Genomic DNA, 26682 nt, shown 5'->3' with positions numbered 1-26682 from the left:
AAAAAAAACCTTATGAGTTAGGTACCATTATCTGCTATATACAACTATAAAATCTGAGGCTTAGAAGAGTTAAGTGACCTGTCCAAGGTCACAAAGACAGGAAGTAGCAGAGCTTAAATCTTAACTCAAGTCTGAATTCTTATACATAAACATGTCTGCTTGTGTGCGTACAGACATCTCCATCAAAAAATCCGAGGTACCACAAGCTTAAAGATGCCCTAAACAGAAAGTATCATCGCACCTCGGTCACCCTCACAGGCCATGGAGCCAGACTGTTCCTTCTGCCACATTCACTTCACTGAACGAACTTTACCCACACATTTGCGCAATCCAGAAACCTAAGAGTCATCCTGGACTCTTTTCTTTCAGCTCCTGACCATACCCAATTGGTCACGAATTCCAGCTAAATAACTCTCAGATCCATCAAAGCTCTTATGCTCTGCAATAGCTTATTTACTGGTCCCCCTGCCTTAGTTTATTGTTTATGTGACTACAACAGTCTTTCAAATATGTAATTCTGATTTTAAGTCATGTCCCTTATTAAATTCTTACTAAGTTGCATACATAATACGAGATAAAAATTTCTTACTTAGGAGAACAGACTGAAGGAAAAAAAAAAAAAAAGAAGAGGACAGACTGAGCCTTTTGTGACCTGGCCCCTAACTATCCTACACATCTTATCTCCTGTCATTCTTCCAAAACAACTCATGTTCTCCAAACATGCAGGGCTCTTTCATTCCTCTGGGCCTCTGTGCGTGCCATTTTACCTGCGACCCCCCCACCTCCCCCATCCGTCTAGTAAAGATAATCCTCCTCAAGATACAGGCTTAGTTGATAATGGACTATTATGGACAATAAAGAAGGAAGCTTCAAAGAGGACAACTATCTATCCTGTTAATGAATTAAATACAAAACAGGAGTTAATGTTTAAAGTTAATACCATGCTATTAGCTAGATGGCTAATACTACTGCTCCAGCAGCTATAGAAACTCCAACAATAGATTATTTAACTGAAAGAAGATCAGAAGGCAATAAAATATTTTACAATAAAGAAAGTGATCCTTCAAAATGCATATAAATACAGCTGACCTTGAATAACACAGGTTTGAACCAGGCAGGTCCATTTACATGCAGATTTTTTCCAATAAATACAGCATAGTACCATAAATATATTTACTCTTTCTTATGATTTTCTTAATAAAATTTTTTCTCTAGATTAATTTATGAATACAGCATATAATACACACAAAATATGTGCTAATTGATTATTTTTGTTATTGTAAGGGTTCTAGTCAACAGTGGGTTATTAATAGTTAAGTTTTAGGGGAGTCAAAACTTATATGCAGATTTTCAACTGCACGGGATTCAACACCTCTAACCCCCACATTTCTAGGTCCACTGGATCTGAACTTTGTTTCTTTCTTTGCTCATTTTCTCATTTATAAAGTGTTTCCCAATGAAAATGATAGACTATGATCTACTAATGGACTTTTTTTTTTTTCTCATCTGTCCATGGAAAAGGCCTAAAACCAAAGACTAACCCGATGGCAATGAGCATTCCTACTACCCAGACTGTGGTCTCTAAATGCCACTTCCTACTAAAAGGAACTAGGATTCCATGGAGAAATGGTCGATTCCAGGATGGGGGAGGAAACATACAAAATTCACCTAGAATATCAGGTTATACCAGGATCAAGGAAGTGATCAAAGACTACTGGTCATGTCACAAAAATGCAGATGTCAACCTGAAAAGGCCCACCATGGCCAAAGATGAGATCATTTTGAGTATGAATAAAAATAATAGCTGCAACAGACTGAAACACATCAAATCTGTGAAATTCTGAGAATCTATTAATCATTATTATTTTAAATCATCAGTCACCCTTGGAGGACAATAGGAAATAAATTCATTATTATCACAACTGGTAAATAAAGGGAATTTACATATATCTTGTCTTTACTAATTAAATACTAATCAAATAGTTGATGAGAGGATATCCATTTACAGAAATTTTCCAACCAACATTTGAAGAAGCAACGGCAGAATTAGGATGTTATCATTTCATAATTCCTAAGGGACTTATTTATAGATCTAATCATCATCAATGGCTTCTAACATCACAAAAAGAGCAACAGCCAGCCGTTATGTGCCTCCTAGTAGAAATACACATCACCTTCTATGAAATAAAACCAAAAAAATCAAACTGAAATCTGAGCAAGCCTACAGATGTCAGTTTTTAAAAGAAGAACAACAACAACGAAATTAAACATATGGGAATGTAATCAGCAAAAATCAAACAACTCAACAAGACAAACTGTTTTTTAAAGAAATAAGTTGCAAGAAAAAAAGAGATTGAGGAGGAACTATATAAGATAAAGAAGATTTCAGAAACATATCAATCAGTTGCAATGACTAGACTTCATTTGGATCCCAATTCAGAATAACAAACTGTAGGGATGCCTGGATGTCTCAGTGGTTGAGCATCAGGTTGTGATCCGGGGCCATGGGATTGAGTCCCACATTGGGCTCCCCATAGGGAGCCTGCTTCTCCCTCTGTCTATGTCTCTGCCTCCCGTGAATAAATAAATAAAATCTTAAGAAAAAAACTGTAAATAGAAAGAAGAAGAGAATGGGGAAAATTTGAACAACTGCATATTTAATGATAGCAAGGAATTATAGTCATTTTTTATTTACACGTGACATTGGGTGTTGATGCTTTAAAATGACCCCTTTTCTTTCGGATATATTCTGTAATATTTAGAAATGAAATGATATAAAATCTGAGATTTTCTTTTAAATAACAGGGGAGGGGAATATGTGATTTTAGACAAAATAAGATGGGTCATGAAGTGATTTATGTGTACCTCAAGAACCATTATACTACTCTCTCTACTTTCATGTAATTTTAAATTTTTCTATATTAAATGTCAAAAAACAAAATTTTAATGATATGAAAATTTCATTTTGTACATCTAAAAATACACCAAGGAATATTAGCGCTGAAGGGTCGGGGGCAAAATTTCTTGCAGATTCTTCAAAGAGTTCTTTACAGATGTGAAAGCTGAGTTCTACAGAAGTTAAGTGACTTGTCCAAAGTCACAAAGCCAATCATTAGCAAAACTAGACCAAACACTCAAGATTTCAGTTTCCCAGTCATATTCTCCCTCATCTGAACAGGAGAGTTTTATTCTATTCTGAAGAATCTTCTTAGCCACTTTCTATTTTAGACAATTAATTCAATAATAATAGTTAATATGTAAAGAGCACATGCTGTGTGCTGGGAACTGTGCTGGTGCTTTGTATGTGTAACTTCATTGCATTCTCACAAAAAGTACATGATGTATTTTAATTACTATTGAGGAAAATGAAATTTTGAGAGACTAAGTGCCTCACCCAAGGTCACACAGCTACTTACCATGATTCTGTAAGTAATCATCAAACTGTGGACACTCATTACTGTGTAACCACTCTTACAAAATATTTCCATGAGCATCAATGGTTCATACATTGTTCAAAGACCAAAAATGTGATATATTTATCATTAGGTTTGCTATCTCCATAACCTTTGAAATTAGACCCCTCACTCTATATCACAAAGAGGTAGCAAAACTGGTTGACTAATTGTATACCACCTAAAGCATCTGAAATATAATACTAATAAGCATATGTTCCTAGTGAGAAAGGGTAAGTAAATTTGTAAGTTAAACAATATTCTGCAATGTGGCAAAAGCATACTAAGCAAAATATAAAATAAAAAAACTTTACACCATTTTCTGTCTTTATCACAGAATTATCACTTGGTTTTACAAAATCCAATTTGATGATATTAATATACAAAAGTATGATTGTTTAAGAATTGTTTCTTCTGCATTAGTTTTATTTTCCCCAACTAGTTAACATAACAATAAGCACACAGTAAGCACTTAATGAACATTTGTCATCTGACTGATGCATATTTTTGTATTTTATAGTATTTCATGCATGCTTATGATATTCTTCACATAAACTATCAAAATAAATGTTTTTATAAGATTGACAGGAGTTAGGGATAATAGAGTATCAAGGTCTTGTCTTTAATACACACAATATTTTGAGGCATCTGTGTGGCTCAGTCGGTTAAGCACCTGCCTTGGCTCAGGTCATGATCCCATGGTCCTGGGAATAAGTCCCGCATGGGGTTCCCTGCTTAGCGAGGAGTTTGCTCTTCCCTCTCACTCTGCCTGCCACTCTGCCTACTTGTGCTCTCTCTCTGTCAAATAGGTGAATAAAATCTTTTTTTAAAAAAAAGATACATACATGTATATATTATATATACACACATACACACACGCACAATTTTTTTATAGAAAAGTAATTAAAACTCTTCAATACTTTCATCATACAACTGGAATCTACAATTTCAAAGACTTTCATGATCATGTCAATGCATCCTGCTAAAAGTGAATTTAAGTACACTACAGTCGTGAACATACACACACACACACACAAACACACACACACACACACACACAAATTATCCTAAATCCCAGAAGACTTATTCAAGTAGAGAAGGAAAAACACAATCAAACCAAACTTATATAATGAAAATAAATTGTAGAATTTGTCCTGAAATTAAGAATTCAAATATATTTTCAGATGATCTATTCTTTTTTTTTTTTTAAATCTTTTTTTTTTAATTTATGATAGTCACACAGAGAGAGAGAGGCAGAGACACAGGCAGAGGGAGAAGCAGGCTCCATGTACTGGGAGCCTGATGTGGGACTCGATCCCGGGTCTCTAGGATCGCGCCCTGGGCCAAAGGCAGGCGCCAAACCGCTGTGCCACCCAGGGATCCCCAGATGATCTATTCTAAAGAAATTCTATTAGCAGTTATATCTATATCCCAAGAGTCAACATTTTCTATAAGACAAATGCAGCTCACATTCTGACAAATGCCCCATAAAATCATTAAAGAAAAAACAGAATTACTATTGCTATATGGTTTTCATTTTCAGGTACAAAATCAAATTTTAAAATGTCAGAAATATAAAACATACTCTGTGAGTAGAAAAGAAAATAAAAATTCAGCCAGACTCTCACATAAAACCAATTCCCTATAGCTAGATTCCCACACCCCAAATAGCAGCACTACGTCAGACTGTGAAAGAACATTCTAGGCAAAGAACATAAAAATGTTCAGTACTGACCTCTTTTGAGAGACTAAACATCATCTCAAATGAAATCCAGATAAATGGATAACTCAACTGAGTAACAAATTAACAAGAATCACCTTTAGCCTTCTTTCATTGCCAAGGGAAAAATATTCAATTAAGTACAGTCTACATCTTTATTTAATAGAGATCAATGAAACAAAAGATAGCAAATAAAATCCAGTAATCCTTGAACTGCCCAAAGTTGGGAGCAATTAAAGTTTTTCTGCAACTTCTGTAATGTTTCCTAAACAAGTAAAAACATAGTACTATGTATGTGTATACAACGAATCCAAAAGCAAGGAAGTAACAAGAGATCAGGAGCATATACCATGTAGTGGTGCTGCTGAAAATAATCACATGTAGAATAAACTGATAGAAACTTTTAAAAAGTTTGCAGTTATGAGCACATATAGTGCTCAGACCCTGGTTTTTAAATATCATTCTCCATTCAATGGAACCAGGTTCCTTGGAAAGAAATGATCAATTCTGGGACTAGGACAGAGGAGGAGAGGGGACACAAAACAGGATAAATCTAGAATATCTCAGGACAAAAATTTAGAAAGTTCTCAAAGAAAGGTGAGGACATATTAAAAGGACACAGGGAACATCCTGAAGGTATTCCCACTGCCTGAATCTGGGGCTATTTAAGCAACAAAATAAATAATGATAATCCTAATTAAAGGATTGTCTGAATAAAATGTGAATACAAGAGTCAACACGTATATAAATAAAGGAAAAGGGAAACTCTTCTCTGGTGTAGAAAGGGACACTTTTGAACCTCTTATCGGGTTCATAAAAAGTATAGATAGGGCAGCCGGGGTGGCTCGGTGGTTTAGCGCCACCTTCAGCCCAGGGCACAATCCTGGAGACCCAGGATCGAGTCCCACATCGGGCTCCCTGTATGGAGCCTGCTTCTCCCTCTGCCTGTGTCTCTGCCTCTCTCTCTCTCTCTCTGTGTCTCTCATGAATAAATAAATAAAATATTTTTTAAAGTATAGATAATTAGATAGATAGATACAGAAAGAAGGATAAAACAAAAGCATTTGTATATCCAAGTCCATGGGAAAATAAACCTATAAGTAATGAGTGCTCACACACACCTGAACACCACTGAACCTGCCCCTGTGCATGAGGAAGGAGAGGAAGCTAAAGAGGAAGAGGAGGAGGGGAAGGTGGGAGCAGCAAAGGAGGAACAGCTAGCATTTCCTGAGCACTTCCTTGTAATAACCCTATACTAACACTTATAATAACCCTTTCTTAGAATAACCCTGAAATTTACAGGTGAGAAAGTTGCACTTGAGAAGGTTAAGTAACTTACCCAAAACCACATAAGTAGTTAATGACAGAGCCAACATTTTAACCCAGTCCACCATGGAGGCGATGACGCCCCCTGCTCTCTTTGCCCTGCTTTGATCCAGTAGTTCCACCTTTATCTGTGTTAGGCTTCTACAGAAGATATTTGAAGAAAAGGCTAAAGAAGTCTAAAACACTTTATTACACTATTCTCCCTCCAAGTATTCCTAGACATCTCCCTAAAGCTGCAATGACAGTATCACTTGTGAAGAACAAGACCAAGGCAGTAGAGAGGTCAGGACAAGCTAGACCCACTGCCTTAAAGCAAAACTCCGGGCAGGAAAAGAATGTCCACCACGGTGCTCAAACCTCAAACAGGAACCTGAAGAGTCATTTCATTTCTAGTAAATCAGTTACAGCATTTTATTCTAGTACTGATTTGATAAGTATCTACTGAACACCTACAAATGTGTAAACGTTACTTTCAAGAAAACCCATAGCATTTAAGAAAAACCCTTGGTGTCCGATAGTAACAGAATCCAAATCCATGTAGCTTCCCTATTTGCTAAGCATAGTTTCTAACGCATCCTTGGTTGGGCAAATGCTGGAAGGGGTGGAGGAAAATAAGAAGAGGTACGGTCAGTAGGAAATGTCTTACTATCATGGTGATCTAGACTTGGCAGGGATTAAAAGCCTACTTGTTTCAGAGAGTAGTTTAATGGCTTCTTCAAAGACCTCCCCTACTCCATCAGTGGGGGTCTCTCACTTCCAGGGTCTCTTTACCCTGAAGAATCTCTCTCTTTCCCAGCTAATCACTTACGTTCCCTCCTCAGCCCCAGACATTATCAGTACACCACCAGCTTCCTTCTTCTACCCTCTTGGACAGGATCTAAAGCAATAACACAGTGTTTTTCTCTTTCTCACTCTAATCCACAGGAAATATTGGTAAGACCACAGTGGCTCCCAAACCACAGGCCTCCAGACATCCTCTGTCTCCTAAATATCTCAGGCATGAATCACATATCAATCCACTTATCTACCAAGCTCCAGGGAACAAACACCAAATCCTCCCAGAGGTCCCATTCAAGGTCCTTTCCTTTGGTTTTTCTTATTTTTTTTTTTATTTTTTTTTTTTAAGGTCCTTTCCTTTGGTTTAAGATTATGAAATTGCAGAACTACTTCTTTTGAAAGTAGTGTTTGAAAGTAAGTGTTGGATTAAAAGTTCTTTTTAATTTAAAAATGATCATGGAAATGCACCAAATATTATCATCATACATATTATCTCAGAGCAGTGGCATCGTAACTCAAAATTATTTTCTTTTTTATGGTCCTCTATTTTCAGAATTTCCCACAGTAAACATTGATCACTTTTGTGACTGACAAAAAGCAACAGTAAATATTTTAATTAAAGAAAAGCACAGATAATGTAAATATCTGGCTTATTCTACAATCAGATGTCTAATGAACAACAGTGTAAAAGTATACCTCCCAACATTAAAGAAAAGCTGCTTATTTTTTTTTCTAAGTGCATGGCAAATGTCAAGAGGAGATCTAACCATACTCATATCTATGGTATTTCCACCAATGGTCAAGACATTGACTCAAAAAAAAAAAAAAATTGCCCAGTTACTGTATCCCTACTACGAAACTATGGTTTCATGTCAATAAACTTATCTTCCTCATTATTTGAACTAAACTCATATTAAGAAGAATTACATTTTCTTTCAAGAATCCAAACAAAGGCAAAAGAAGGGGATTCCAAACATTCTGTGTCATGGGGGGAGTCAGCCCAGGTTCAACATTTTTCTGTGGATAATCCAAAAATAAATAATTTAGAATTTACCATGCTGGAATAAGAAACCAAGGTGAGCCTAACATTATTTTGTAGGAAATAGGTATTTCTATTTATTTATGGAACTGTGCCAGGAAGAGAATGCTTCCCAATTTTTATGAGAAATTACTGCATAGAAAGTATTCTGTATTGCAGCCCTCAGTTAAATGTCCTTGATGAAGTGATTAGAGACTTTCAGATTTTGTCATCTCCACATGCAACTTCGATTAAGCAGTTTAGTTCCTTCCTCCATCATCACTCAGGGACTATCACTTGGCCTGATGGTCCGATAGCCTGAAAGTACTTGGTAACAGACTTATCACAAAATTGTGAACCGAAGCCAAGTTTCCTTCTGACACAGTCAGGCTCCAAAGCCAGCTTTATGTTTTTAATTAATACTATCTTTGCACCAGATGTAAATAAATATGTGCAACACTCTGGGAATATCATTAGAGCCAGATGAAATATCAGGGTTCTTCTAACTTCTGAGTTAACAGGGCAGCAGACATCCAGGCCAGTAGGCTTTCTCTCAACATCCCATCAAAATACCTATGGAGACATATAGTAAAGATCAAAACTGGGGGTGGGGGAAAGAAAGAAAAACTTTGAACAGAAGATAACATCACGAACAACGTTTAGCGGAGAATTCCACTAAAAGCATCACTGGTACAAAGGCTTAAGAAGCACATTCTTGAGTGATATATCACATGCGTCCTATTCTGAACCAGAAACATACAGCCACCTTCAAATAAATAGGGGGGGAAAGGGTTTTTTTTCCCCCACATGTTCCTATGCTAACAAAAACCAGCCAGAGATTAGGGTAGACTTTCTTGTCTTTACAAGGTCCTAATTAATTAATTGATACTTTTTATGAGGCAGTAAACAAAAGAATTAGAATTCTAAGGGGAAAAGTTTGGTCAAAGGGATTTTTTTTTTAACAAGGTCCCTTTTAATTTCTACATTAAGGTATTATCTGCAATGGTTTCTTTCAGTCCTTTGCAGATAAGGACTTTTTAATTCTTTACTTTTGTTTTATTGTGTCTGCTTAATGTTTGCTTTAAACATGCAAACAGCAGTCACCACCCCTACAACCAACATGCCTGGTGTAGAGAGGTTTACCCTTGGAAAATCTCCACAGATATGACCTGGTCCCTCTGCCTCTCAAAGAGACTAGGGGCACCGATGCATATAACTGAGATGAATGATCATCCATTGACAATTAATGAACAACATCCAGTTATAAACCTTTTTTTTTTTCGTTTGGAATACTAGAAGCCAGGTCCTACATAGGACCATCTAATATTTCTATTTAATAGAAATATTACTACCACAAAGTAGCACATATTCATAGTTCCCTGAAGAGTAAAATAAACATTTCCTCCTTTCACCCTTTTCTTTTAAATTGTGTGAACTGTCCTCTTGGAATGAAACTCCCTAAGCATGTATGACCAACTCAAGGAACACTAGTGACAGTTTTTCAAGTCCATCTTTTTCCAGAAGGATTATCACATAGCAAGTGGCCAAATATCTCTGTCGACAACTGCCAAGATTTTCCAAGAGTACTCTGATACAGTCCATAATTCTAGAATCCATATACTGCATATCTATAAAAAAAACAAAAACAAAAACAAAAACAAAAAAGCACGAAAGATTTCCAGAACTAGAATTTGGGTCTTCCATCAGTCCCATTCACTTTTCTGTTTCTATACCAATCAAATTCCTACGAAATCTTAGCACAAAACAGAAATTTCATAAGGATTGGTAGATGGACAGGACACTGGGATGCTTTGATACCTCAGCAAAAGCACCGTAAGCAGGAGTGAAAACAAGAATAAATCTGGAAGCAATCTAGGATTGGGAAATTGGCTGGGTATACAGTGGAGGAGACTACACATGGGATCTGTGGCCCTAGCTTAATCACACTATTAGGCAACAAAAGCAAGAGACTAAAAACCTCAATGCAGCAAATCTCTAGCTAAATTCAGACATGGATTCTATAAACAATCAGCCACGCAAGGTAGTGTTGAGAGACGAGAGACACGAGCATTCAAGTGGAAGAGCGCTCCACCAGGAATATCCTGGCATGTGGCCTCCCAGCTGCTCTGTCATTATTCTCTCCTTCTTACAGAAAGAGGGTACAAATAAATTACAACACCCTTCTGAAGCAAGTTTAGCCAGCTTGTCCCATCATGCTTCATTTTTTTTAGTTTAAGTACAATTGACACACAATGTTATATTAGTTTCAGGTGTACAACACAGTGACTTGACAATTCTGTACATTACTCAGTATTCACCAGGTCAAGGGTACTCACCATCTGTCACCATCCAACATAATTACAATATTATTATGTTCCCTATACCGTGCTTTTTGTTTCTGTGAGTTAGTGTTTTATAACTGGAAGTCTGTATCTCTTAATCCTTTTCATCTATTTCACCTATACCCGACCCACCTCCCTTCATGCTTTCTTGCAACTAAAAAAAAAGAAAAGTATTTTAAAACATTTTTGTTACTAAAACAAGAAAGCAGAACGGGCCTTTCCTATCGATGGAAATTTTAAGTAAATCTCATTTTTGACCATAATCTCTGTCCTACTAAAGGTTATTATAGCCAGTTCTTTCCTAAAAGGTCTGGCCAGTGGGTTGCAGTCTCCTCCTCTTACTAATAGAAAAAGAGCTGTTCCAAAATGCAGAGCCATTTATAACATAAAAGCTCCAAACCCTCAGCTATCTCTAAATACTCTTTGCATCTGATGAGAAGAAATAAATGGCACACAAAATTCTTCGACTAGTTATTGTTTGTTGGCATCCTAAAAGTTCTGCATCATTGTAGTTAAAAACATCAGCATATAACATAGCCCAGAAAAAGGGAGACATCACTAATTTTGATTGACCCTAAAATATCTGCCCATGCTAGAAACTTTGGGCATCTTTCTCAGTCCTTTATCTTGTTCCCCACATCATCAAGGCCTATTAACTTGACCCCTGAATTATCTCCTAGATGTACACATTCCCTCATCTCCATGCAACCTAAAGTCTCCACGTAGACCAAAATATGCCTTTTGAAGAACATCACTGTAACCTCAATCTCGACTCCCCCTCCACAGTTCTGACATACTAGGAGGCATAGTTCGGGTTTCCAGGCACAGATAGTGAGTCAGTCATCAAAATTTCTCTCTCCCCATTCTAACAGAAATAACCAAAGAACTACAAAAACGGGGAAAATCTGTGTCTGTGGCCTCCAAATTATTAGGAACTTCTGTTAGATACAATTCAAATGGGATTAGGTTGCACACAGGAGTGTTCTCAAATGTAGATATGTAACTCACCCCTGTAAGCTTCATTTCCTCACAGGAAAGCAACAGTAAAGAGTATGTAGTGGTAAAGGTAGACCAGCGAGACTGCCTGGTTCAAAGTCTAGCTCCACTGCTTACTAGTAGAGTGAATCTGGGCAAGTCACTGGACCAGCAGAGCAATCTTGGGCAAGTCACTGGACCAGCAGAGCGATCCTGGGCAAGTCACTGGACCAGCAGAGCAATCCTGGGCAAGTCACTTAACCAGTGGAGCAGTGCTGAACAAGTCACTAGACCAGCAGAGCAATCCTGGACAAGTCACTGGACTAGCAGAGAGACCCTGGACAAGTCCCTGAACCTCACTGTGCCTCAGTTCTCTCTCTCTCTCTCTCTCTCTCTCTCTCTCTCTCTTTAAGATTTTATTTACTTATTCATGGGAGACACAGAGAGAGACAGAGGCAGAGACACAGGCAGAGGGAGAAGCAGGCTCCATGCAGGGAGCCTGATGTGGGACTCGATCCCGGGTCTCCAGGATCACACCCTGGGCTGAAGGCGGCGCTAAACCGCTGCGCCACCAGGGCTGCCCAGCTCTCTCTTAAAAATTACGAATAACGAAAGTGACTTCATGGGGTTGTTGTAAAAATTGTATCAGCTAATATGTATACAGTGACAAACAGTACTTAACATTCTGTATGCTCAATAATTGCTATTATTATCCCACTACAATGTAAACTCCATGAGGGCAGGGATTTTTCTGTTTTTTTCATTGCCAAGTTTCCAGGGATAGAAAGGCCTGGAAGGAGGGAGAAGGGTCACGGGAGAATGTTTGCACTATACCAGTAAGTGTTTCCCCAACAGGTGTGACTTGGAATGAACTTTTCAGAAGGAGAAGGCATATATCTTAAGAGTCAATAACAAAATGGTCCTGTTTGGTTCAAACAGTGCTGTTTCATGTTCTCACCAGGCCACTTACTACATGGAATCAGCTTAAAATTTTGTAAAAATGGAGGTAATATCCATCCACCTCACAAGACTACCTTGAGATGATATATATTTAAAAAAAAAAAAAACACTTAGTTGCAGGACTAAGGCAAAGAAAATACAGGATGAACATGTCCTGGTACCAGAAAGTAATGTTTAAAAAAAGGGAGGAGAAGGTGGAAAAGCTGGAGGAGAGGGAGAGAGAGAGAGCAACAGGGAGGAAAAGATAGGAAAGATGGAGACATGTCGGAAAGACACAGAATCCAATCTGAAAGTGCAACCCACAGCAAAAGCTGGACACATTTTAGCAGCAAAAGAACAATAGCAACTGACTATAGACAAATGAATGAGGCATATATGCATGGGTCCATGCTGACTTGAATGAGTAAACAAATAAATGAGGAAGAATGGACAAATCTTCCTTACAGAATAATCACTAGTACCTGTAAATACTACCTCCCTGCCCCCAGAAGGTATAGTTTAATTCCCCTTTGCTTGAGAGTACGCTGAGCTTAGTGACTAGCTTCCCAAGAACACAGTATGGAAAGGGAAAAGTAGGGACGCCTGGGTGGCTCAGTGGTTGAGCAACTGCCTTTGGCAAAAGTCGTGATCCTGGGATCACGGGAGCCTGCTTCTCCCTCTGCCTGTGTCTCTGCCTCTCTCTCTCTGCGTCCCTCATGAATAAATAAATAAAATCTTCAAAAATAAAAAAAGAAAGGAAAGGGAAAAGCAGTGAATTTATAATGAAAAGCTGGCAGACACTATCCTAACCAGGTGATGAAAGTTGACATCATCAGTAATGGGTCACGTAGATATTGTGTACTCTGACACGATGCCACGACAAGGGCATTTCACCTCTGTGCTGTGCTTCCCCAAAAGCCCATCACCCCAGTTTCATCATACGAAAACATCAGATAAACCCAAAGGGAGGGATGTTCTATGAAACATCTAACAAGCCCTCTTTAAAAGTGTCAAGGACCTAAAAACAAAGGCTGAGGACTGTGAGAGATTGGAGAACTTTAAGGAAACTTAGTAACTATATGCAATGCAATATACTGGAATGGATTCCAGGACAAAAAAAAAAGACCTGAGTGGAATAACTGGTAAAATCTGAATGAAGTCTGGAGTTTAAAATATCATATCAATGTTAATTTCTTAATTTTGGCAAATGTATCATTGTTATATGAGATGTTAGCATTAGAGAAAGTTGGGCAAAGACCATATACGAACTCTCTGCACTATCTCTGCTCCTTTCCTGTCCATCTAAAAGTATGCCAAAATACAAATTTTTAAAGGATTTATCATGTCCTTAACACACAGCACCAGTAAGTGTTAGAAAATAAACAGAGCACCTAAGATGGAGAGAAAAAAGGGCTGGAGCCCAGTGGTCTGGAACAGATTGGCTCCAGCTTGGGCAGGATCCCTAGAGGCTTTCTCTTGGTAGATCACATTTGGTGGAAACCAGTGAGCCTCAGAAGCAACAGAACATAGGGACGGCCAGACAGGGCAGCAGGACTGGAAAGCTTCAGGCAACGGCTCAGATTATATGTGACAAAAATCACTGTCTTCTCTCCTGTCCTCCTCCCCCTGCTACCTCCACTAACTTCTAAGGCAGGTTCTCAACCCTAGCTGAACATTTGAATTACCTGGTGAACATCTTATATATATATATATATATATATATATATGCCAGGTCTCACCCTACCCTCCCTGAGATTCTGACTGAATGGGGTGAAGCCTGGCATCAGTATTTTTTAAATGATTTCAGGTAATGCTAATGTGCACTGAGGGTTAAGAACTGCTCTCTTAGGGACACCTGGGTGGCTCGGCTCAGGTCATGATCCCAGGGTCCTGGGATCGAGTGCCCCATCGGACTTCCCGCAGGGATCCTGCTTCTCCCTCTGCCTGTGTCTCTGCCGCTCTGTGTGTGTCTCTCATAAATTAATTAATTAATTAATTAATTAAATAAAATCTTAAAAAAAAAAAAAACGAATGCCAGCGTGATGGGTTCAGTGAGTACTGTGGTCAGGAATATACAAAAGATGAGGCCGTAGATATAGGTAGGGTCCTACAGCCCACAATGAGGGGTTTGGATCCTGGTCCATGTGCAATGGGAAGGTTTTTGTGGGAGCCATGTGAGGGTGTAAAGCAGGAGAGTAACATGATCTTTGCAGTCACTCTGCTGCTGTTAGGAGGACAAAGGAGCAGAAGCAGGGACAAGTAGGGACACTACTGAAACTTTCTGGGCTGAGATGAGGTAGCTTGGACAGCCTGAAAATCTGAATTTGCATTTATCTGAGAGCTAACCAGTGAAATGCATCACAGCTAAATCAAAAACAATCTATGAACTAAAAGGCATTTCTCTTTTTTTAAGTTTTTTATTTATTTATGTTAGAGAGAGAAAGAGACCGCATGAGCAGGGGGAGAGGCAGAGGGGAGAGGGTGAAGCAGACTCCCCACTAAGCAGAGAGGCCAACGTGGGGCTAAATCCCAGGACCCTGAGATCATGACCTCAGGCGAAGGCAGACGCATAACTGACTGAGCCACCCAAGTGCCCCTAAAAGGTATTTCAATTCAAGGTCAAACCAGCACTATAAGAGATCTAATAATATTCTAAGGTTTTAGGACTTTATTATATAGGACCTAGAGCATAGGCTATTTTTCAAAACAAAGACAGCAGCAGAGGGTTGGCAAATATTCTCACAGATATATGTTTTCTTTGAGAATTTTGAATTTTGTATTTTTCAATTCAATAACAACCACCCAAAAAAATAATTAACACCAACATGTTCTAGTCATCTAATTGACAACTTCATAACTAAGCACTAAGCATGCATTACATGATATAAGGGTTTACAGCCAAGTTTGTTCCAAATGAAATCCAAATGTCATGGTGCACTGTTCAAAACAAGATGTTGCAGGAATTTCAAAGAAGGAAAACACTGGGGAAATGGCACCTGCATAGCTGCATTAAGTACCATATTCCTTCTGTGAGTAGATGAACAACACAGATCTTAACTTTGTGCCAACTTGTAACTGTGCAGTAGCAGGTGAGTGTGGAGACAAAACCACAAAGGACTTTTTTTTTTTTTTTTTTTTTTTTTTTTTTTTTTTTTTACCACAAAGGACTTTTACCATCACCAATGCCAGCAATCAGTGCAAACGTCCATAATGCCTCATTGCTAACCTCAGGTTTTCTCTAATATAATTTTCAGCTCATATAAGTAATACATATACTTAGTTTATTCTTTTTAAGATTTTATTTATTTATTTGAGGGGGGGAGTGAGAGAGAGAGAGAGAGAGAGAGTACATGAGTGCTGGGGAGAAGCAGACTCCCCACTGAGAAGGGAGCCTGACTCAGGGCTCAATCCTAGGACCCCAGGATCATGATCTAAGCCCAATTCAGACACTTAACCCGCTGAGCCACCCAGGCATCCCTGCTCTGTTGAACCTCAGGTCTTCCTTCACTACTACTGAATTATTAATTTAATTGTTATCTAATTATTACTATTCCATTTTGATGGAAAACATCCTTCAGTAGCTTCCAGAGAAAATATGCAAAGAAGTAAAACTCCTGAATTTGAGTAAAACTTACATATCTGAAAATCTTTATCCTATTCTTAACACTTGATTTTTCTGGGTGTAGAATTCAACGTTAAATACCATTTTACATTAAAATGTGGAAGGTTTCCTTCCAGTAGATCAAGATAATTAATTGTATCATCCAAATCTTCCAAATTATTAATGATTTTTTTTGGGGGGGGGGTCTCTTTGTCTTAGCAATTACTGAAAAAGATGTATTAAAATCTTCAACTGTTGGGATGCCTAGTGGCTCAGCGGTTGGGCACCTGCCTTCGGCTCAGGTTATGATCCTGGGATCCAGGGCCGAGTCCCACATCGGGCTCCCTGCAAGGAGCCTGCTTCTCCCTCTACCTGTGTCTCTGCCTCTCTCTCAGTCTGTGTCTCTCATGAATAAATAAATAAATCTTTAAAAAATAAAATAAAATAAAATCTTCAACTACAGGGGAGGCCTGTGTGGCTAAGGTCATGATCCCAGGGTCCTAGGACTGAGCCCGACTCAGAGTTGGGCTCCCTGCTCAGTGGGGAGTCTGCTTCTCCCTCTTGCTCTGCTGCTCCCCCTGACTAGGCTCTCTTGCACTGTGTATCTCAAATAAATAAATAAAATCTTTTTTAAAAAATCTTCAACTATAACTTGTAAATTTATGTTTTTCCTTATAGTTTTGTCAATTCTTATGTATTATGAGGCCATATCATTTGCGGTATATATCTTTAGAGGTATCAAACTTCTCATGAATTATCTTAAAAACTATGTGAATCATAAGCCATAAATCTTTATCAAGTATCCTTTATTTTAAGAAGGCTTTCTGCTTTAAAATCTATTGTTTAGTATTAACACAGCTTCACCAGCTTTCTTTTAACGTTTATGTGCTACATTATTTTCCAGCTCTTTGTTCTCAACTTTTCTAAATTACTTTGTTTCACATGTGTCTCCTAAGTGGGGCACCTGGCCGGCTCAGTCAGTAGGGCATATGGCTCCTGATCTTCAGGTCGTGAGTTCAAGCTCCACCCTAGGTGTGGAGCCTACTTTAAAAAAGAAAAAGAAAAAAAAAAAAAAAAAAGAGGTATGTCTCATAAGCAACATTTAGTTCAAGTGTGTTTTTTACATTTAGGTCTGACAATCCTTGATACTAGCTGAGTATGTTAATCTATTTATATTGAAAGCAATTGTAGAGCAGCACCACATCTAAGACAGAGGCCAGCAGGAGGCTGATGAAAGAGCTTAAAGAAATCTGCAATGTAGAATGAAAAACTTGGGTAACATCCAGGTCGATGAAGCTAATATATTCACTTGGCAAGAGCTTACTGTTCCTGACAAACCTCCATACAATAAGGGGGCCCTCATCATCAAAATCAACTTTCCAACAGGGTACCCATTCAAACCACCCAACATCATGTAGAACAAAGATCATCCCAACAACGATGAAAGGGGGCAGGTCTGTCCAGTAATTAGTGCTGAAAACTGGAAGCCAGAAACCAAAATGAACCAAGTAATTCAGTCCCTCGTAGCACTGCTGAATGACCCCCAGCCCGAGCACCCACTGCAGGCTGGCCTCACTGAAGAATACTTTAAGGACCGTGAAAAATTCTGTAAGAATGCTGAAGAGTCTACAGAAAATATGAGAAGCCACCGACCCCAGCAAGTGTATGTGGGGAGCCCCAAGCAGCGCACTCAGACATCCCCCAAAGCAGGACTCTGGAAAACTAACAGGTACCGCTGCCAGGTGTTTGCTCAGGGGAGTTACTCATTTTCTACTCTTTTCTTAATCAGAAGTAGTCTAGGGAAGGATTTAAAAGTCAAGATGTTCTAGTTCTGCTTTTTGTTTTAAAAATCACTTCTTCAATCTACTTTGAAAGAATGGTGTTTCTTTTCTGGTCCAAATTGATCCAAAATCTTCAATTTACATTTAGCCCTAAAGGTTAAAAAAATAAAGGGGTGGGGGGGAGGTTGTGGTTCCCTTTCTTCCTCGGCCCTTGCAAATTCTCACTTTCTTGCATTTGGTCTATCTTTCACTCATTCACCTCCCCAGACCCTTCTCCTCTGCAAAGGAGAAGAGACAGCTCCTGGCCATTCTGGTAGCTTCTCTGCTCCCTTTCGCACTGCCCAGTGTAGGAATTGGTTCAAACCGTTCTGGCTCCAACTCATAATGTCCTTTTTAAAAAATTTAAAAACAGGGACACCTGGGTGGCTGTCTTGAGTGTCTGCCTTTTGCTCAGGGCACGATCCTGGGGTTTTGGGATGGAGTTCCCCATCGGGCTCCCCGACACAGAGCCTGCTTCTCCCTCTGCCTGTGTCTCTCCCTCTCTGTGTCTCTCATGAATAAATAAATAAAATCTTTTTTAAAAATGTAAAAACAAGAAAACCATCACTCACCACCCCACCACCTTCCACTCACCACCAAAAAAAAAACAAAAACCAAGAACCAAAAACCAAAAGCCATGAAAAAGGAGACCCAGTTCTTACGTAAAACTCTGGCTGGTGTTACCACAATAACATTGGCTGAGTGAGGCAAACCCTAATGACTGTGTGCCCCACTGACCTCTCACCTGGCCTGGCCTGCTTGGGGGAAACCCAGGCCTGCAGCGACCCCAGGGGACAGCCTACCCATCAGAGGATGCTGTGCACTTGTGTGAGGAATTTCTCGCCAGAGAGGCTCCTGAGAGCAAAGGTTGACACTCCTCCCTGCAGGCACTGTAGGAGATGGGCTGGTCATTGCAGACAACGCTGACATCAGAATGCCCATGTGAAATACCGGGTTCACCTGTCATCTGAATGTGCCACAGAGCTGACTGTCCCAGGTCCCCAGGGCAGCGCAGCACAGCCCCACCACGACCCTCCCTCGGCACAATCTGACCCTGTGCGGGGCTAGAACCTGCTGCAATTGGTGGGCCTTGGCCATAGCCTACACCAGCCTGGGGTTGCCGGCGCCCTGGGGTCCCTTCCTTCAGAGTAGCCCATCAGCCCAGGAACAAGAAGGTCTTCCCCTCTCCCTCTGGACTCACAGCCTCTGCAGAGGTAAGCGCCACTTGAAGTTCACTCAGTAGTATGCCTTACATGTGTTTTATATACTGTTTTGAGTGCCTTTTTTCATAGAAATAAAAATTGACCTTAGAATTTATCATCAGAAAAAGAAAAAAAAGAAATAACTGTATCTTCTACTTGAGTTTAAGTCCTCTCTCATCTCCTAATGTGCTTTCTATCTATCCCAACTGTTCCAATGTGGGGTTTTTGTGGTCTCTCCTCTCTTTTCTTGGATAGATTGCAGATCTGTTGTCATTCTTTATCCCTTGCATTAGTTTAGAAGTTATGCCTTCTTATCTATTTTTTTAGTTGTCTTTTATATTTTCTTATCCTAGAAAATGTAATATTCACCCTTGGAATTATCTTTACCTCTATCCTTCCTCCTCCTGGACATACAAACATGAGAATACTCTTACTCCCTCCTGACTTATTTGCTATTGTCATGTACATGTGTATGTGTTATACATACTATATATTAATGTATATGTATATGCTTACATATTTTAATACCCATGCATTATGCTTTATAGAGTCAGGGTTTATTTAGATTTAGCCATCTAGGATCATTTTTCTTTTGAAGAATTGCCTTTAGAGGCCTAATGGCTTCTTTTTGGTATGAGTTTGCTACTAAAGAATTCTCTCAGTGTACTGTTGGAAAACGTCTTTGTCTTCATCATTTTTGAAGAATATTTTCATGATTAGAGAATGTGTAATTGACAGTTATTTTATATCAGCCCCTTGAAAGATATTTGTCCACTATTCCCTACCTTCCAATGTTGCTATTAAGCCAACTGTCAAACAACTCCCATTCCTTTGACAATAATCTGTCTTCCCTCTTCCCTTTAGCTAATATTCTCTATTATTGACTTTGTATAGTTTTGCTCTGATATGCCTCATTAAGGATTTCTTCCCTATTTGTCCTGCTTCAGTTTACAGTGACCCTTCTCAATCCACACACTCACTTTATTTCTTCATCTGAAACTGGTTTCAGAGGATGACACAAGACTCAAAAGCTGAGCCACTAAATGAAAGGGCCTGTGTCCTAGGATGATTATATCAGTGCAAAGCCCCTTCTAACTCATACTATCCATAACACAAGAAAGAAATAAACTATTGGACAGCCACACGTAGGAGAATGAAACTGGACCATTTTCTTACACCATACACAAAAATAAACTCAAAATGGATGAAAGACCTAAATGTAAGACAGGAATCCATCAAAATCCTAGAGGAGAATAGAGGCAGGAATCTCTTTGACCTAGGCCACAGCAACTTCTTGCTACACACATCTCCAAAGGCAAGGGAAACAAAAGCAAAAATGAACTATTGGGACTTCATCAAGATAAATAGCTTCTGCACAACAAAGGAAACCAAAAGACAACCTACAGAATGATAGAAGATATTTGCAAATGTCTCATCAGATAAAGGGTTAGTACCCAAGATCTATAAAGAATTTCTCAAACTCAATAACCCAAAAGACAAATAATCCAGTCAAGAAATGGACAGAAGATATGAGCAGACATTTCTCCAAAGAAGACATATAAATGGCCAACAGACTATTGAAAAAAGGCTCAATATCACTCGGAATCAGGGAAATACAGATTAAGATACCACTTCACACCAGTCAGAATGGCTAAAATTAAGTCGGTAAACAACAGATGTTGGTAAGGATGTGAAGAGAGGGAACCTTCTTACACTACTGATGAGAAAGCAAGCTGGTACAGTCACTCTGGAAAACAGTATGGAGGTTCTCCAAAAAGTGAAAAATAGAGCTACCCTATGACCCAGCAATTGTACTACCAGGTATTTATCCAAAGGATTAAAATGTAGTGGTCCAAAGGGGCACCTGCACCCCAATATTCATAGCAGCACTATCCATAATAGCCAAACTGTGAAAAGGTCCCAGATGTCCACTGACGGATGAATGGATAAAGAAGATGTGGTGTATATATACAATGGAATATTACTCAGCCATCAAAAAAGGAGAAATCTTACCATTTGCAATGACGTAACTAGAGGGTTTATGCTAAGTGAAATAAGTCAATCAGAGACAGACAATTATCAAAGGATTTCACTTGAATATTGAATTTAAGAAACAACAGAGGAGCAGAGGGGAAAGGAGGAAAAAATAAAATAAGACGTAATCAGAGGGAGAGGCAAACCATATGACTACTGATTACAGGAAACAAACTGAGGGCTGCTGGAAGGGAGGTGGGTTGGGGGAATGGGGTGACTGGGTGATGGGACTAAGGACAGCACGGATGTAATGAGCACTAAGTGTTGTATGCAAATGATGAATCAATGAACGCTAGCTTTGAGACTAATAATACACTATATGTTAATTAATTTAATTTAAATAAAATAAAATTTATAATTAATTAAAAGAAAGGAAGAAACTATTATTAAGTCATTGAGATTTGGGACTTACTACAGCAGTTTACATACCTACCCTTACCAATATAGTATCCTTCCAGCTGCTCAGGCAAAAAGTTAGGAGTCATCCTTGATTCCTTTCTTTTTCCTGCATTCCATATCTGATCCTTCAACAAATTCTGTCCATTCTAACTTGAAGGTAAGTCCAGAATCTGACCACTTCCACTACTATCCTCCTGGTCCAAGGCCATCAGCCTCTCACATGCGGCTCCTTCTTAATTGGTCTCCTTAACGCTTTCTTTCAAGCACAGATCAGATTATATCATTTCTCTGCTCAAAAATTTCCCTGGGCTTGGTATCTCACTTGGAGTAGAAGCCAAAGTTCTCAACGCTGCCCCAAGGCCCAACCACCTCCAATCGCCAACCACTTCTCTAAACTAAACTTCATTAATTGCCTACTCACTCTGATCCAGTCATACTACCTCCTCAAGGTTCATGAACAAGGCAAGCTCACTTCTACTTGAAGACTTCTGCCCTTACTAATCTCTGCTTAGAATGTTTTTTTTCCAGACATGAGTTTATATGATGCATTCCTTCTCTTCCTTCAGGCCGTTGTTCCACTGGCCTCCCCCGAATCTACAGGGCCTTACCTAACCCCCTCATTCCCACTGATGGTTTTCAAAGAATACTTCAGTTTTTTTAACTTATCATAATGGTTATGAAAGCTGGATACCTGAAAGACTGCATGAGCAAAGGCCCCACTGACACAACTTAGACTGTGACTTAGAAAGAAATAAACCTTGAGTGTATAAAGTCATTGAGATTTTGGAGTTGTTTATTGCAGCAGTTTTCTATTTTAAAAAGTTGAGGTAATTTATTAGTGTTAAGGATTGAGTCTTGGCATCAGACTGGTGATTTTGGACAAGACTCTAGGCCTCAGCTTCATCACTGAAATAAAAATAATTAGCATACCATATTAACTTTTATGAAGACTAAATGAGGTAATGCATGTAAAGTTTGGATCACATAGTAAGATTCACTAAACATGAGCTATCATTAGTTAAGGTAGAGATTCTTGAAATCACAGAGGTATACATTTGATGGTTAATTTACGTATCAAATTGGGCTAAGGGATGCACAGATAATTGGTAAACCATTATTCCTGGGTACGTCTGTGAGGGTGTCTCAGGAAAAAAAGAGCATTTGAATCAGTGGTCTGAGTAAAGATCACCCTCACCAATGTGGATAAGCATAACCCAATCTGTTGAGGGCCTGAATAGAACAAACAGGTAGAGGAAAGGCAAATGCTCTCCCGCTCTCTCTGCTTGAACTAAGCCATCTGTCTTCTCCTGCCCTCAAATATGCGTACTGCTGGTTCTCAGACTTTCTCAGACCAGGATTTCTGCCACGGCTCCTCCCCACTCCATACTCAGACCTTTGGATTTGGACAGAATTACACCACTGGCTTTCCTGGATCTCCATTTGCAGAGAGTGGATGCAAATGATCCAAATATCGATCCCATGACTCTGAGATCATGATCTGAGCTGAAATCAAGAGTCAGATACTTAACTGATTGAGCCAACCATGCCCCACTGTTTGAATTATTGCTGCATGCTAGTATTGGAAGCACAAAGGAAAAAGACCAAGTAGTTCTATCAAAGTGATCACAGACTCATACTTGAGGGGAGAAGAAAATCAGATAAAGAATTATATTATATGGCTTGGCATGGAGTAGATACAACATTTACTTTGTTGAATGAATGAATTAATGAATATGCATACACATTTAGATGGATGAATACAATCTAATAAATATTAAAATCAAGAGTATAAAAGGGGCTATGAGATTACAAGGTCAAAAATGTCCTCTGCATAGTATCTGACACTGATCATTTTACCTTCCCCTTGAAATTCTCTCTTCCCATGGCCCCTAGTATTGAACTTATGTTCATTTTTCATTTGTCCCAGATCTCAGAATGGCTCAAGCTAGATAAATGAAATCATCTCAATTTCTTTCTTTTTCCTTTCTTTTGGTCACTCAATTCATGTGCTAAATCCTTCTTTGATCCACATTTCCTTTACTCTACCCCCACTGCTTCTGCTTTGTTTAGTATGTTTCTCCCATTATTTTACTATAATTAGTGAACTGCTGTCAAGATACACTCTCGTTCAATGCAATTCTCTACCTGCAGTTAATTATCTTCCTAAAATGGATTTGACCAGGGCATTTCCCTGTTTAAATTCCCTGATGATTTCCTATTAATAACAGGATAGAGACTAAGCTTGTAAATCTGGCATCTAAAGTCCTCTGTGTGGCCTTAATCTACTTTTTAAGCTTCATTCATCTTCTACCTCAGGCTTTATCCACACAGGCCTCTGCACTGTTCTTTGAACACACCATGTCAGTTACGTCTCAATTTCTTTGCCAAATCGATCCTACTGCCCAAAATGTCTTTTACCTCCATTCCCTGCCTGGGGGGAAGAAAAAAACTAATCATATTTCTTTTTTGTTTAAAGATTTTATTTACTTATCCATGAGAGACACAGAGAGAGAGGCAGAGACACAGGCAGAGGGAGAAGTAGGTTCCCTGTAGGGAGCCTGATGTGGGACTCAATCCCAGGACCCCGAGATCACGACTTGAGCCAAGGACAGACACTCAACCACTGAGTCAGCCACCCACCCAAGTATCCCAACTAATCATATTTCAAAAGCCAACTTAATTATGACCTCTGTTGTTAAGACTTCACTAGTATCCCACAACCACCATGGAGTTAGCTGACCCCTATTCTGTATTCATAGCACTTCTGTCCATTCCTTAAATTGATTTGTAACTACCGGGTTCCATATGAACTATTTCCTTTCCCAGGTGCTATTGGCTGCCCATGTGTCCTACTAATCTTTATGCTCCTGATACCTATCAAAGTATCTGTAGAGGAGGCCACGTTTAGGCAAACAGGCTTGAGCAATGGAATGTAGACAGGGCCCATGGTGACCACCTGGCTGAAGACAGGCAGGCCCGTCGGGTGACCTACTTCAAAATATCCATAGGCCCTAGTTAACCAATGGGCTACTACTTACAACTAAGCACAGCTCCAAAAAAGGGAAGATTCCACATGTCCCCATACTTCCTCATCTTCCCCCTATAAAAGCAGCCCCAACCCATTGCCTTGTGGCAGACAACCTCTCAACTCTGCTGTCCTGTCTGTTGCTCTCCTGAGGTGTATTCAATAAACTTCTATCTCCTTTGTTCTGCCTTGGTGAATCTTTTCACTGCCTGTGCCATCAGCTTTCACCTGATTGTTGCCCCACATCTGGGGGCCCCCTTCTGAGCAAGACACTCTATTCAGGCAGCACAGTATCAACATCAATAAATATTTTCTTGAATGAATAGCTATCCCATCACCTCCATATAGGTTCCACAAAATCTTTTTTTTTTTTTTACTTAGAGAAGATGCCCCATTTGTATTCTTTTTAAATTCCTCTCAGGATACCTGGGTAGCTCAGCGGTTGAGTGTCTGCCTTTGGCTCAGGGCATGATCCCAGAGTCCCAGGATCAAGTCCCACATCAGGTTCCCTGCATGGAGTCTGCTTCTCCCTCTGCCTATGTCTCTGTCTCTGTGTGTGTGTGTGTGTGTGTGTGTGTGTGTGTGTGTCATGAGTAAATAAATAAAATCTTTAAGAAAAATAAATAAATAAAAAATAAAAAATAATTCTGGCTCATATAACAAAGCAAAAAATAACTGTATCTTAATACAGTATACAATGAAGTGATCACAGAAAGCAGCATTGAGCCAGAGAATACGGGAAATGTGAGAATGTGAGGATTAACATATTTAGTTCAGCCTCTGCCCTGAGAAATGGTAGCTGGAGAGCAGTTTCCTGCCAGTTTTGAGTATGATTGTCCACATACTAGAGCAGAGGGTATGTGGAAGGGAAATGTCTGGAGTTCTGTGGAGGAGGGGGAGTAGAAGACTTGGGTCTGAGAATAATACTGCACATTAAGATTGTATCACTTTTATGGATTCCATTTGCACTTTTATTTAATCCTTATAATAACATTGCTAGGGAGGCACCAGCATCAATGTTCCTATACTATAGCCAGAAAAGAGGGATTAAAATAGATTAAAAACTTGACAAAAGTTATACAACCAATAATGGTAGAACTGGGACTTCACCCTGGGTACTGAGCCTTTCCTCTCCATTATGTAGTCTCATGAAAAATAGTTCCAGGTATGACTAGTATTATACTCAATATAAAATTCACATTACATAATCCGAAACGTATTTAATGACTTAATGTCTTTAATAGCTCCATAATATTTCCAACTTTGAAGGCACATTCATGAATTACATCTCAGACTCCACTAGAAGTTTATGAGGTAAGCATGACAGATTTATTTCCATTTTAGAGATGGGGACATTTAAGATCAGATCAGTGTAATGACTTCCCCAAGGTCACAAGACGCTGCAATACAAGTCTCATAAACCCTTGTTGAGAGCTTTTTTGGATTATGCTGCACAGCATTTTTTATAATGGATAACCAATTAACCTATCATAATTATAAGATCTGCCTATATGTAAACTATGCCAATCGTGCTATTTTATATGATAATACATAATAAATGCTTAGCACAGTGCCTAACACACAATAAACACTCAATAAACATTAGATGTTATTTTATATAGCCAAACTAAATGTCAATCTTTTCCTGATTCCATTTCTTATTACATCTATAACCACTTTCACTGTGGAGAATAATTTTCATCCTTGGGAATATAGTCACAGGACTCAGACTCCCAGCTTTAACATCATAACACATTTTCTATCCTAAAGATGCCCAGAGTTTTGATTCAAAAGGGAGCAAAAGGAAAACTAATAAATAAATAAAATAAAAGCAAAAGGGTGGTTTTGTCCTCTCCGTCCTGTGGTGTCATCCTGCCTTCAGGACACACCAAATGCTCTAGATCTGGGGCCTGCAAACTCTGTCAAGCATCAGAGAGTAAATATGTTAGACTTTGTGAGTTGGAGGCGGGGCGGGGGCGGGGGGGGAGGCGGTGTTTGTTCACTGTTCAACTCCTCAACCCTGCTGTTGCAACGCAAAAATAGCCATAGATA

At 39.1% G+C, this 26682-nt stretch overlaps 1 protein-coding gene and 1 pseudogene across 2 annotated transcripts in view; one reads left to right on the top strand and one right to left on the bottom strand.

Moving 5' to 3' along the window:
• SUGCT (succinyl-CoA:glutarate-CoA transferase) overlaps positions 1-26682 on the bottom strand; it is a 719796-nt gene that overhangs the window by 638384 nt on the left and 54730 nt on the right. The window lies entirely within an intron of this gene.
• On the top strand, positions 15587-18316 carry LOC112925799 (ubiquitin-conjugating enzyme E2 L3-like; annotated as a pseudogene).

Source organism: Vulpes vulpes, chromosome 5, assembly GCF_048418805.1.
Source record: "Vulpes vulpes isolate BD-2025 chromosome 5, VulVul3, whole genome shotgun sequence".
NCBI lineage: Eukaryota > Metazoa > Chordata > Mammalia > Carnivora > Canidae > Vulpes > Vulpes vulpes.
This window is presented reverse-complemented; position numbering and strand designations above follow the sequence as displayed.